The sequence below is a fragment of the Rutidosis leptorrhynchoides genome, chromosome 7 (assembly GCF_046630445.1).
Source record: "Rutidosis leptorrhynchoides isolate AG116_Rl617_1_P2 chromosome 7, CSIRO_AGI_Rlap_v1, whole genome shotgun sequence".
Taxonomy (NCBI): domain Eukaryota; kingdom Viridiplantae; phylum Streptophyta; class Magnoliopsida; order Asterales; family Asteraceae; genus Rutidosis; species Rutidosis leptorrhynchoides.
In genome coordinates, this window is record NC_092339.1 from 328,302,972 (window position 1) to 328,317,249 (window position 14,278).

Here is a 14,278-nt window from a genome sequence, read left to right on the forward strand (position 1 = left end):
TAATAATAGCAAAAGTAATAATAATATTTTACAAATATATTTTCAACTTGTAATTACATTTATATACGTATACATATTTATTTACAAACAATAGTTCGTGAGTTGTCGGGAAGAGTCAAAGTCAAATGTATTCATGTAAACATTTCAAAAACTTTAAGACTCAGACTTTGCTTATCGTGTCGAGATCATATGAAATTAGTTTAAATTTGGTCAAAAATTTCCAGGTCATCACAAGCGTCCTGAGTAATGGGCAAGCCATTACAAGGGTGATTCTCTATATAGACTGATAGAAACTAGACAAAAACTGAAAGGGATTTTTAGCACGTTGAGCTATCGAGGGCTAAATCCCTAGTCATTTCCGCACGAGCCTCTAATATCTTATTAGTAGGGAAGATAGAGAACTTTTGGACATTTGGAACTAGCACATCATTATACCACTGGATTGCTTCTTTATAAGACTTGAAAGACCTAAAATGGAAGCACTTCTTCCAATCCTGGATGGGGGATCACTTGTAGGAATGACATAATGCTAATCCATGTTTCACACGGCCAAGGAAGCATCAATTTTTAATCTCATTATGACTTGGTCGTTCAGAAGAGATTCTTTCTCGATCGGAATAGTGTAATGGAAGGCACTAGAAGAAAGATGTAACAACCCCAATCCGTTTAACCAAAAACAGAGCACCCCCTTTTTTTATAAGATAGGTCCCATTAAATATCCACTTTACATAAACCATTTCAAATAGTTTAACCGAATACCATTTATCATAACAACACGTTAACGTTTTATCTCTACTCTTGCTTTACAATTGACATCATACATCCTTACGAGAATGTATTTCACATACAAGGTTTGACTCGACACAACCAAACAATACGACCTCGAAACATTTATTCAACACCACGGTTAAGACACAATAGCCCAACCCGATACCAAGAGAATAATCCCGAGGATCTACCAAATCCCCAATCCACATCCATATCCGAAAGCTACCCCATCGAGCCCAAGTGCTCCTACGCAACTAGTCTATCAACTAGCTAGCTTCACAACACAATTCTTGTAAAAAGGTAAACAACGAGAGGGTAAGCTATGAAAGCTTAGTGAATGCAATAATTATACATCTACATATATAATGTACCTACTTGCATACACTTACTCACATACCGCATACATGCTAGCAATATAATTAGCAAACCATCTCAAATATAAAGCTAATAACCTCCAATATCGCAAGCTAGCATAACTAATAGCATATACTCAAACAATATAATATGCTACACTACAACACATACACAAACCATATGGTTAACCATAAACACTATGGTGCTACCGGCTCGATGGTTCACACCATACGCATTTGAGTCATACTCTTTTATAGTGCTACCAGCTCATAGTTCACACTTTATTTTATAGTGCTACCGGCTCGATGGTTCACATCATAATTTTGTAGTGCTACCGGCTCGTGGTTCACACTTCGATGCTACCGGCTCGTGGTTCACACTTTGATGCTACCGGCTCGTGGTTCACATCTCATTTTATAGTGCTACAGGCTCGTGGTACACACTTTAATGCTACCGGCTCGTGGTTCACATCATGACACTCGTCACATACATGTTATGGTACTACCGGCTCGTTGGTTCATACCATAACATTCGCAAATAAATACACTATATACATACATGTATAATTATTCCACTCACCTTGGAATGCCCGCACAAGTAGTGTATTATGATCTCCTTCCTCATATCCGAGCAATCAACCACCTATATCACACATAGGCACAATATGCACATAAATAGCAATTCTCTAAAAGAGAACCCGACACTCACATCCCTTAGTCGAGAGATCTCACCTTGCTCACCAAAACCCGCCCATATAACACCTAATGGACACAAACCAATTACCACTTCGGGTGGTAATTCAAACCCACTCAACAAAGTACAATTTAACCCAAATTGTACTCGACACCAAATAGACCAAACCTAGGTCTTAACACTAAATTAGTACATAGGTAGTAATTGTAACATCCCGCATTTTTTCGTTAAATTTATTTTTAACACTGTCTTTTTTTTAGGTAATATCTTCCGTTATCTAAATTCGTGTCTTTCGTTAACTAACGTTCTTAATATTTCTGTTATTTAATTATAAAATCTCTCGGTTACTTTAGCATTTTTAAAATATTCGTTCGGTTAATTCACGCACTCGCTTTGAAACTTGAGGGACCGAAGTTGTCAAGTGGGCAAACTAGTTGACTAGGTCAACTAGTCAACCCACCATTCTCATCCATTCATTTCCATCCACCTTCCACCTCCTTTCTCCTCCTTTTCTCTCTAGTTACAAGAACAACCATAACACCCAATTCATTCAATCATCATCTAAATTCGATATAGGAGGCCAACATCAAAACAAATTACATATTCGTGATCCTCTCTTTATCCTCTACATTTTGGTACCAATTTCATTACATTTGGGTAACATTTTTAAAACACTAGATTTCTCTAAATTCATTTTATATACTTGAAATGGTGTTAATTAGTGTGTATGGCTCATGTCTAGCATGAATATATGATTTGTTTGCTCGATTTGTTATTTTTGGAGTAACTAGCATGAACTTGAAATGGGTGTGCTTAATCTTTAATTTTGGTTGATTAAATGTTGTTTAAATGTTAAAGTTCATGTATTAAAAGTGTTACTAGCATCATTAGCTTCATTTTGATGTGTAGGTTGATTTAGAAAAGCTTCATTTGCAAAATGATTGAATTCTTGATTTTGGTTAGGGTTTGATGAACTTTGAAATGGACTTTTGATACATTGAATGCTATGAAATATTGTTAGTAAGTGTTTAGTTGCAATGTATGCTTAATTACCTTTGAAACGTCGTATCGTATGCGTAAATTGGATTCCTGAATCACCGTTTACATTTTTGAGCTTGAAACGTTAAATAATGATCAATTATTGAGGTTTTCATTGTTTTTAATGATAGATTTGATTGATAAAATGTGTTTAGTTGTATTCCTCGTTAAATTACCTTTCCAACGATATTAGATACGCATTTTAAGTGTTTACGGTTCATAAATTACGCTTGTTTGAAGTTTGGCTCGACACTTAGAAAATTCAGCATTCAGCACCTGGAGGACCAAAATTACGGCCGTAACCCAGGACATTGCGGACGTAACCCATGCCATTGTGGCCGTAACCCAGGACATTGCGGGCGTAACATTATGGGCTGTCCAAAACTTTCATTTTTCGTAAAATTCTAACTATGCTACGCAACTCCGATTGACATGAAACTTGGCCAACATGCTTATGTATGACTTCTAAGCTTAGAAAAATAGTTCGGGACCCAAACCGAACGTGTTGACTTTTTCGTTGACTTTGACCAAGTTTGAATTTTAGTCAAACTTAACTAAACGTTTATGCAATCGTTCTAACATGCTTTTATACTTGATTCTTGCATGAAACTTGACAACGTGATTCACATGCTATATTAATCGAATCGTAACGAGCCATAGGACTAATTGAACACATTTCGCCCGACCTTGTGTTGTAACCGGTTAATTCATACAACTTACTTGTTTAGGTCGAGGCTAAGCAACTTTCATGCACATGTTTACTTTGTGAAGTACATTCATACTCGTGCACTCGAGGTGAGATCATAGTCCCACCTTTTCAACAACTTTTATACTTTTGCTGAGAAACATATACTTTGGTACTTCTTGTACTACTTAATTTTATGTTTTGAACACAAGTCCGATGAAACAAACATTCTACAGCGAGTTTAGAACAAAATCCTCAATTCGATTATCATTAGTTACACTTGCCGGGTGTAAGCGAGAACTTATGTTGTATGGATCCATATGGGTTTGACAAACCCTCATTCAAACGGTTCACTACCGTTTATGAATGGAATATACTTTCGAGAAACAGTGTATGTTCTAACACTATTGTGATGGGGTTCTATGGAAGGAATGTTAAGCATTGATAATTGGGTGATCACGAACAAACTTTTGGAATGCAACTTTTGGATGATCAATTTTATGGAAATACAAATCTTGTGGTTCAAAAACAACATTTATAAATACAACTATGATTTCACCAACGTTTTTCGTTGACAGTTTTCTATATGTTTCTTAGGTTCATACTTGGCTACTTGATACATGCTTCCGCACACTTTGATTACTCGCTTGGAGTCAAGCATACATGCATACGCTAGGGATAGCGCTTTTGGATTCAAACTTTAAGCATACATACTCTCGCTATTTATAGCAAACGGTGATTTTAAACTAATTATGTCGCAAGTTATTTCATTTACACTTTATAACTTTTGTAAACTTAAACTTGTTGTCGAGCCGTTTGGTAAACTAAACTTTGCAAGTTTTGTACATTTCAAATGAATGCGACATGATTTTGGTCAAACGTGTCTCATATAGAGACTATGACCACGCAACGGGACCTAAGTTAATGGCGTCGTCAATGACGATTTTGTCGGGTCGTTACAGATGGTATCAGAGCTGGTTTAATGCCGTTTATGAGTGGGTTAATCGTAGAGGGGGTTCTCACAGTGTTACCTGTGATGAAGCATTGGCTCTTACTCCTCGCGGTCCCTATTAGGGTTGGCTGTACATTGCTAAGAGGAGGGCCGTAAAATCAGTGTCTGAGGTACGCTCAGTGGTCACCAGGCGGTTAGCTGGGAAGGCACAGAGTGGGATGCGTCCCCACTGTTATTACAGATGGTATCAGAGCTGGTATAACCGCGTCCATGTGTGGCGGGTTAGTCGTAAAGGAGGTTCTCACAGTGTTACCTGTGACGAAGCATTGGCTCTTACTCCTTGCAATACCTTACGAGGGTTGGCAGTTGCCGAGAGGCAGGCCCTAAAATCAGTACCTGAGGTACACTCAGTGGTCACCAGGCGGTTAGCTGGGAAGGCACTGGGTGGGACGGTGGTTATCCCCACATGTTATTACAGATGGTATCAGAGCGTTGGTTGTAGGGAACTAGGATATGCATTAGTGTGTCTTACAGAGTCGTTAGGACGCATTAGTGAATCTAGACTACAACCGGATAGTTAACCATTGCATTCTGACATACATTTGCTATAGATAGCACTTACTTGACTACTTGTGCATTATACTTGAATCATTATTAGGTAAACTTCTTAATGGTACCAAACTTTAGTCATACGAATCGGTATTCTGCCACTTTCTGGTTACCCACGTTAATTTCAAGATTCATACACGAAAGGATGACGATGACTTCATTAGTCACACTTATTCGGGAACTCTGTCTCCCAGATTGTTATTCGCCACCGTTTCAACTTACTATCGGTGTCACACCGGTGTTCCATACTATCTACCACTTCTTGTTACTACCATCACTACTCTAGGTGAGTATCGTCATCACTATTTATCACTACGGTTGTGTACTACTCGTTATCATAATTCGTTGCCCTCTTCGTACCTCAAGACATTATTGTTTGACTTGAACCGCTTTGACGTGAACAATCATTTATACATTTCCCTCGGGGAACGCTTCATTAGAGTTGCACTAATTCTTTTGATTCAATACGATTCAGGTTAGAGACGTCGTTACACTTTGTTCATGTTAAATTTTCACGATTACACGAACTTAAATCTATGGAGTGATGTGAGAATAGAGGTATGAGTTACCGTAATATAACAACACTCGATCAACGTGGTTATATTACGGTAAGCCATACCAAAGTTCTAATGACTCGTGATGGTGATTGGACTCGATCAACCTAATCACCAACATGTGCCATGTACATGACTTCATTTTTCTTGTTTGAACATACGAAAACTCCGAGAATACTGATAACAACCATACCAGGGACACATCTCCGATTATTGTCGAACCATATTTATGCTTCCGAATGAATGACAATTCTTTCAACTTCAGACATGTGTTACACGCGTATACTATCTCGTCTTCATGCAGTTTTATCGACGAACTACGATATGCTTGTTATGCTCACATCGAGGCGAAAATTTCTCTCGCATTACACTCGTACTTCCGTTTAAGGAAATCTTTTATCTAAATTCTCAATGGAGGGAGAGACTCTTCACATTATACTAGTATTCGCCACGAGGGGGAATATTTCTAACGAACGTTTTCGGAAACCATCTTTCGCGGCGCGAATTTCTTGAGAAACTTGTTCTAACTAACGTTTTTGAGTCCTAACGAACTTGTTCATTATACCTTAAAGAGATGTACCTCGTTTCGGATCGAGATCCTCGTTTCACTTCTAGATTTTGGAGTGCCTCACAAAAAGTCTTGGGACCACATTTAGACATGAGTACCGCACATCAACCACAACCCGACGGACCGACCAAACATACGAATCAAACCTTGGAAACAATAATACGAGTGATAATGCTAAAAACGAACATATATTTCGTAGCATTATTCCTCAAGAAAGACAAGCTTTTAGTTGCAATTGTTCTATTTACAAGTGATATTCGTTTAAATAATAAAAGGTGAAGATAAAAGGCAGATTCGACGAATTGAAGACGCAAACGACCAAAAAGCTCAAAAGTACAAAAGACAATCAAAGAGGTTCCAATTATTGATAAGAAACGTCTCGAAATTACAAGAGTACAAGATTCAAAACACAAAGTACAAGATATTAAATTATTCGCAAGGACGTTCGAAAATCTGGAACCGGGACCAGAGTCAACTCTCAACGCTCGACGCAACGGACTAAAAATTACAAGTTAACTATGTATATAAATATAATATAATATATAATTAATTCTTAAAATTAATATATATATTATAATATATTTATAATTCGTCGGCAAACAAAGAGCCAAAGCTGAGTGAGCTGTAATTTCAAACTCCGCGACTTGTGGAGTTTGAAGAAGGAAAATGCCGCGAGTCGCGGAGTTCCCCTGGACTCAATTCCCTATAAAAGCCAACGCAGTTCGACGTAAAAAAAAAATATCCATAATATCAATCTCTCTATCTATATACGTAGTATATATTTATATTTTAATTTTAATTTTAATTTTAATTTTAATTCTAATAATAAGGGTATGTTAGCGAATGTTGTAAGGGTGTAAGTCAAAATTCTGTCCGTGTAACGCTACGCTATTTTTAATCATTGTAAGTTATGTTCAACCTTTTTAATTTAATGTCTCGTAACTAAGTTATTATTATGCTTATTTAAAACGAAGTAATCATGATGTTGGGCTAATTACTAAAATTGGGTAATTGGGCTTTGTACCATAATTGGGGTTTGGACAAAAGAACGACACTTGTGGAAATTAGACTATGGGCTATTAATGGGCTTTATATTTGTTTAACTAAATGATAGTTTGTTAATTTTAATATAAAGATTTACAATTGGACGTCCCTATAAATAACCATATACACTCAATCGGACACGATGGGCGGGATATTTATATGTACGAATAATCGTTCATTTAACCAGACACGGGAATGGATTAATAGCCACTAGAATTATTAAAACAGGGGTGAAATTATGTACAAGGACACTTGGCATAATTGATAACAAAGTATTAAAACCTTGGGTTACACTCAGTTGACATCCTGGTGTAATTATTAAACAAAGTATTAAAATCTTGTTACAGTTTAAGTCCCCAATTAGTTGGAATATTTGACTTCGGGTATAAGGATAATTTGACGAGGACACTCGCACTTTATATTTATGACTGATGGACTGTTATGGACAAAAACCAGACGGACATATTAAATAATCCAGGACAAAGGACAATTAACCCATGGGCATAAAACTAAAATCAACACGTCAAACATCATGATTACGGAAGTTTAAATAAGCATAATTGTTTTATTTCATATTTAATTTCCTTTATTTTATATTTAATTGCACTTCTAATTATCACATTTTTATTTATTGTTATTGTATTTAATTGCACTTTTAATTATCGTACTTTTTAATTATCGCAAGTTTATTTTATCGCACTTTTATTATTCGCAATTTCATTATCGTTATTTACTTTATGCTTTAAATTAAGTCTTTTATTTATTTAATATTTTACATTTTGTTTTAACTGCAACTAAAGTTTTTAAAATCGACAAACCGGTCATTAAACGGTAAAAACCCCCCTTTATAATAATAATATTACTTATATATATATTTGTATTTTTATAAATTTAAACTAATATAGCGTTAAGCTTTGTGAAAAAGATTTTCCCTGTGGAACGAACCGGACTTACTAAAAACTACACTACTGTACGATTAGGTACACTGCCTATAAGTGTTGTAGCAAGGTTTAAGTATATCCATTCTATAAATAAATAAATATCTTGAGTAAAATTGTATCGTATTTAATAGTATTTCCTGCTAAAATTTAATAGTATTTTATACCCCTTAGCTCTGACATCAAGTATTTTTGGCGCCGCTGCCGGGGAACTTAAACGTCGAAAGCACAACGCTAAATATTAAAAAAAATAAAAAAAAGAACTCCGCAAGATATTAAAAAAAAAGATTTTTATTTTTAGTTTACTTTTATTAAAATACGCTTTTGTAAAAATACGTTTTAAATATTCGAAAATATAAAAAGAAAACAAATATATAAATATTTTTAAGAGTTTGTGAAATATTTAAGTTTTATAAAGTTTCTTTATTTTTATTTTATAAAAATATAAGTTTTATTTAAATATTTTGTTTTTATTTAAAACATAAAATCAAAAACAAAAAAAAAAACATTTATAAATCTAGTTTTAAGAGTTTTATTTATAAAATTATAAAATATTTCTATTTTTATTTTAGGTTTTAAAATATAAGTTTTATTAAATTTATATAAATATATTTTATTTAAAACAAAAAAATAAATAAATAAAATATAAATAAAACTGACCTGTTGAATTTTGACCTGCATCTCGTCTGAGCCTGAACCTTCCGCGACTCGCGGGGTTATTGAACCGAACCAACCGCGACTCGCGGAGCCGTCTGACACGGGCCACACAGGAACCCTAACAGCATTAATTACGGGATAATTGTTATTATTATTAATTTTAAAACCTAATTAGGGTTTGATTAGTTAATTAATTTTAATTAATTTAGTTTTATTTATTTAATTTGTAATATTAAGTTTATTTAGTTTTATTAGTATATAAAAATTAATAGTTTTATAAAATAAATAATATAAAAATAATATTTTTATAAAAATTGTACTTTTTACAACTTTTAGTATATTTTTATATTTTATCCCTTTTTAATTGTTTTAGCGTAACTTTTGTAATTTTTGCTCGTATTTATTTTTAATTCATAGTTTTTGCCATAGTTATTTTTATTTCTAGATTTTTAGGCTTTGCCGTAAAATCCCTTAAGTGCTTTTTCTTTAGACTAAGATTTAGGTGATTTAGAATTTTGCGACGACTTTTTAAGTTTTAGCACCTTTTTAAGATATTGCCATTTGGGATATAGATTTACTTGTAAGCTTTAATATTTTTAGACGCCTTTTACCTATGTATCAATTATCATTCCAATTAGTAATCTCAATTTGCGATTATAAGTTTAAGTTCGTGGTAGTAATAATGTTGGGTTAGTCGAGTGTTTTTAAGTTTTAAAGTCATTTTTTTTCTTTCGTATTTTTTGACGCCTTTTATTTTTCGACCTTTTTCGACGCGCTCTTTTTCTTTCTTATTTCTCGTCATTCTAGTTTTTAGGACTTAGAATTTTTTCTACTTCTTATCTATACTTCTTAAAATTACGAAAATTTATTTTAAGTGGTTAAGTTGATAGACATCAAAATTTTCTGGTTCGTAGTAATAGTTGGATTTGTACGTTATTGGAGCCAAACAGTCCTCAATTATATTGAGAACAAATGAATCCTGCCCCTCTGCTGCATCTTTTGGCTATTCGAAACGTGGGCAAAATCAGAAAAGTCTATTAATTGGATAACTTATATAATTTTTCTTTCCTTTTAAAAACTAATAGGATATTCAGTGAATGCACCGAGCAAGACGTTCACCACCTTTTGTACGTTCACCACCTGTAACTAGATCAAGACATCTAGCAAATATTACCGCCGTTGATTTTTCTTTAGAATCGTCATCCAGTCGACCAAGTACTCCAATTCAAATTTCCGATAATCCATTTTTTGAACCCGACCTCACAATTGAGAATCTGGAGAATATTCAGAGATGATTCATAGATCTTGAACCATTAAATTTTCCTCCGAAACCACTAATCATTCAAACAGAGATTGTTGAGGAACGAACCATTAAATCAGAATCCTCTAGTGATTTCGATTCAACAAATTCAATTATGGAGAATCTGGAACCTTTAAGTATGGAAGACCGAATGAGAGCTAAACGCACTGGCCAAGGTCACGCAATTACTCATCCTGACATTAATGCACCAGATTATGAAATCAAAGGACAAATTCTACACATGGTGACTAATCAATGCCAATTTAGTGGTGCGCCGAAGGAAGATCCAAATGAACATCTACGTACCTTTAATAGGATCTGCACACTATTTAAAATCCGAGAAGTGGAGGATGAACAGATATATCTCATGTTATTTCCCTGGACTTTAAAGGGAGAAGCCAAAGATTGGTTGGAATCGTTACCTGAAGGGGCGATTGATACATGGGACGTATTAGTTGAAAAATTTCTTAAACAATTCTTTCCTGCATCTAAAGCCGTAAGACTTCAAGCAGAAATTGTTACGTTTACACAGAAGCCAAATGAAACTCTATATGAGGCGTGGACTAGATTTGGAAAGTTGTTAAGAGGATGTCCACAACATGGTTTAGACACCTGTCAAATAGTACAAATATTCTACCAAGGATGCGACATCACTACAAGGAAAGACATAGATATTGCAGCTGGTGGTTCCATTATGAAGAAAACCGAAACTGATGCTTACAAAATTATTGATAACACTGCTTCCCACTCACATGAGTGGCACCAAGAAAAAGATATCGTTAGATCATCTAAAGCAGCTAGAGCCGATTCTAGCCATGACTTAGATTCCATTTCTGCAAAGATAGATGCTGTAGAAAGACGAATGGAAAAGATGACTAAAGATATCCACTCAATACGAATTAGTTGTGAGCAGTGTGGAGGACCACATTTGACAAAAGATTGTCTCAGTATTGAATTAACAATGGAACAAAGAGAGAATATTTCATACATAAACCAAAGGCCTGGAAATAATTATCAGAATAATTATCAACCGCCAAGACCGATTTACAATCAAAACTAGAACTATAACCGAAATATTCCATAAAACAACCAACAAGGTCCTAGCAATTAACAAGTATCCAATAATACTTACAATCAGCAAAGACCTAATTTTCAAAACAAACCACCACAAACCGATGATAAAAAGCCGAATTTAGAAGATATGATGACGAAGCTAGTTGAAACTCAAACGTAGTTTTTCACATCTCAAAAACAAACTAATGAACAAAATGCTCAAGCATTTAGAAATCAACAAGCTTCTATCCAAAACTTGGAGCAAGAAGTAAGTAACCTAGCAAGGTTAATAGGTGAAAGAAAACTGGGAAGTTTACCTAGTGATACAAATGCTAACCCACGGAATGAAATAGCTAAAGCCATTACCACAAGAAGTGGTACAACACTTAAACCACCTGAAATACCTGTAACTTCTGATGAAGCTATTCCTACTCCACAAGAACCACAACCTGATCAAGATAAGGAAAAAGAACCGGTAGTTGAAAAGGTTAATGAAGATAACACAGCTAAGGATAAACCTTATGTTAAACCATACCAACCACCACTTCCTTACCCGAGTAAAATGAAGAAAGAGAAACTTGAAGCCGAGCAATCCAAATTCTTGGATATGTTTAAACAGATAAATGTAAATCTTCCTTTCATTGATGTGATTTCAGGAATGCCTAGATATGCTAAATTTCTGAAAGATCTAATCTCAAATAGAAAGAAAATGGAAGAACTCTCGGCCGTTACTATGAATGCTAATTGTTCAGCAGTGCTGTTGAATAAGATACCAGAAAAATTATCTGATCCAGGAAGTTTCACAATTCCATGTTTTCTGGGTAGTCTTAGTTCAATAGAAGCATTGGCAGACTTAGGTGCTAGTATAAATTTAATGCCGTATTCACTATACGCTAAACTATACCTTGGAGAATTGAAACCAACAAGAATAAGCATACAACTAGCCGACCGATCAATAAAATATCCTAGAGGGATAATGGAGAACATGCTAGTTAAAGTTGGTACTTTAGTATTTCCAGTAGATTTTGTTGTTCTGGACATGGAAGAAGATTCTCAAGTTCCTCTCATATTAGGAAGACCATTCTTAAACACGGCTAAAGCAATGATAGACGTGTTTGGTAAGAAACTGACCCTAAGTATAGAGGACGAGAGTGTTACCTTTTCAGTTGATAGAGCAATGCAACAACCGCAATCTGCAGATGATACATGTTATTATATTCAAACTATAGATTCACATGCAGAATTGTTAGAAGAATTTCCAGAATTACAAGGAACAGGAGAATGTTCTTTAGGAGAAGGTAATGAACCAATTGATGAAGCTGAAATGTTAGCTACACTAATAGCAAATGGATATGAACCAACAACAGAAGAAATTCAAATGCTAAAATAAGAAGACAGATATCGATATAAATCATCGATAGAAGAACCACCGACATTAGAATTAAAGCCACTTCCAAACCATTTGGAATACGCTTATTTATATGGTGAATCTGAATTACCTGTAATAATATCCTCTTCTCTTACTGAAAATGAGAAATCACAACTCATTTCTGTGTTGAAAGCTCATAAACCAGCTATTGCATGGAAGATTCATGATATTAAAGGAATAAGTCCTTCGTATTGCACACATAAAATCCTTATGGAAGAAGGTCATAAAACGTATGTGCAACGCCAACGAAGACTAAATCCGAATATGCAAGATGTAGTTAAAAAAGAAATTATTGAACTGCTAGATGCAGGTTTAATTTATCCAATCTCTGATAGTCCATGGGTAAGCCCAGTTCAATGCGTGCCTAAGAAGGGTGGTATGACTGTCATTACAAATGAAAAAAATGAGCTTATTCCTGCAAGGACTGTAACAGGATGGCGTGTATGTATTGATTATAGAAAATTAAATGACGCCACCAGAAAAGATCACTTTCCCTTACCTTTTATTGATCAAATGTTGGAAAGATTAGCCGGAAACAGTTACTATTGTTTTCTTGATGGATTTTCCGGATATTTTCAAATTCCAATAGCACCCGAAGATCAAGAGAAAACTACATTCACGTGCCCTTATGGTACTTTTGCTTACAAACGCATGCCATTTGGACTTTGCAATACCCCTGCAACCTTTCAAAGGTGTATGATGGCGATTTTTCACGACATGATAGAAGAATGCATGGAAGTTTTCATGGATGACTTTTCAGTCTTCGGTGATACATTTGAATCATGTCTAGTTAATCTGGAACGAATGCTTATTAGATGTGAACAATCAAATCTAGTTCTTAGTTGGGAGAAATGCCATTTCATGGTTAAAGAAGGCATCGTTCTTGGACATAAAATTTCAAAAGAAAGAATTGAAGTGGATAGAGCTAAAGTAGATGTAATTGCTAAACTTCCACATCCCACCAATGTTAGAGGAGTTAGGAGTTTTCTAGGGCATGCCGGTTTTTACCGACGTTTCATAAAAGATTTTTCTAAAATTGCCACTCCTATGAATAAACTCCTAGAAAAAGATGCTCCATTCATCTTTTCAGATGAATGCATCAAATCTTTTAATATTCTTAAAGAGAAAACTAATGCGCCGATCATGATAACACCAAATTGGAATCTACCGTTTGAACTAATGTGGGATGCAAGTGATTTTGCAATGGGAGCCGTTTTAGGACAAAGGATTGAAAAACAATTTCAACCAATATATTATGCTAGTAAGACGTTACAAGGAGCACAAACGCACTATACAACTACTGAAAAAGAACTCCTTGCTATTGTCTTCGCTTTTGACAAATTTCGTTCATATCTCGTTCCAGCAAAAACGGTGGTCTATACCGACCATTCTGCTCTTAGATACCTATTTTCGAAATAAGATGCCAAACCAAGATTAATCCGTTGGATCTTACTCTTACAAGAGTTCGATATTGAAATCCGAGATAAAAAAAGGAGCAGAAAATCTCGCCGCTGATCATCTTTCTCGTCTTGAAAATCCCGAATTAGAAGTTCTAAATGAATCGGCCATACAAGACAACTTTCCTGATGAATATCTATTGAAGATAGATTATAATGAAATACCATGGTTTGCAGAC